This window comes from Octopus bimaculoides, chromosome 27, assembly GCF_001194135.2.
Source record: "Octopus bimaculoides isolate UCB-OBI-ISO-001 chromosome 27, ASM119413v2, whole genome shotgun sequence".
NCBI classification, from domain to species: domain Eukaryota; kingdom Metazoa; phylum Mollusca; class Cephalopoda; order Octopoda; family Octopodidae; genus Octopus; species Octopus bimaculoides.
The window spans coordinates 9,756,276-9,757,584 of record NC_069007.1 but is presented as its reverse complement, the minus strand read 5'-3'; positions in this window follow the sequence as shown (position 1 = coordinate 9,757,584).

The following is a 1,309-nucleotide window of genomic DNA, read 5'->3' as shown; positions in this document are numbered from 1 at the left end:
ATGTGTATGTATGTATGTGTATGTATGTACATGTGAATGTATGTTTATGTACTGATATGTGCGTCAGTTCAAGTTGTATACATGACAGTTACTTTGTTGAAGGTTGTATATACGCACATATATACATATGCATATACACATATGTAAACACGTACACACATATATGTGTGTGTGTGCGTTTGCCCCTCTCACCATCGTCTAACGGTGAATTGATACGTCTTAGATACATATATGTACATATATAACCTTACTTATACATATATATATAAATATATAAGAGACATGCATGGTGTGGATGTAGGTGTCTTCAAAACATAGGATCTCCTCCTATCAAGGGTTCCAGATGAGCCTACCTCATGGTAGGAAACACAGATGGGGACAGCAACTTCAAACTCCCTCATTCAACAAATGCCACATATCAGGGGAGGTTTCAAATAGTGCTGTAGCACAATCAGCAGTGGTGCCCCAGCATAACCACAGGATTAATGCTGAAACAATTTAAAGAATATATATATATGTATGCATCTATGTATGTATGATACATTTACATATATATGCATATACATGCATATATATATATATATATATATATATATACACACACACAAATATACATATATGTATATGTATGTATACATATGTGTGTGTGCATGTATATATATATATATATATACATACACACACACGCATGTACACATACACTTATAGCTCTCACACTATACCAATTAAGGACTACATCAATATTCGTTAGTGCTATTACTATACTTAATTGGATGTTTTTATCTCAAAGATTATATTTGGCAAGATTTAATTAGAAATTCTCGATCAGTTTTTCCTTTAACAATTAACTTATCAAGGTACACCGTTACTTCGTTATTTTAGCTTAACGATACAGCTTGAAAAGAATTTACCAAGATTAACGATGGATAAACGCAAATCCAGCTTGTTGTTGTTGTAGTCGTTATTGTTTTAGTTGTTGATGTTGTTGTTGCTGTTGTGGTTGTTGTTGTGGTTGTACTTACATTTATATTTACTCTAATTATTCTGTAATGGAAACATATCGAGCCACTTAAACATACATACATACATACACACACACACAAACATACACATACACACACATACACACACATACACACACACATACATACATACATGCATACATACATATATACACACACACAAACATAAATACATACAGACACATACATGCATACATGGACACGCATACATGCATACATACATGCATACGTACATACATGCATACATACCCATTTACATACATACTTATATATTGTAATGTTTCAAG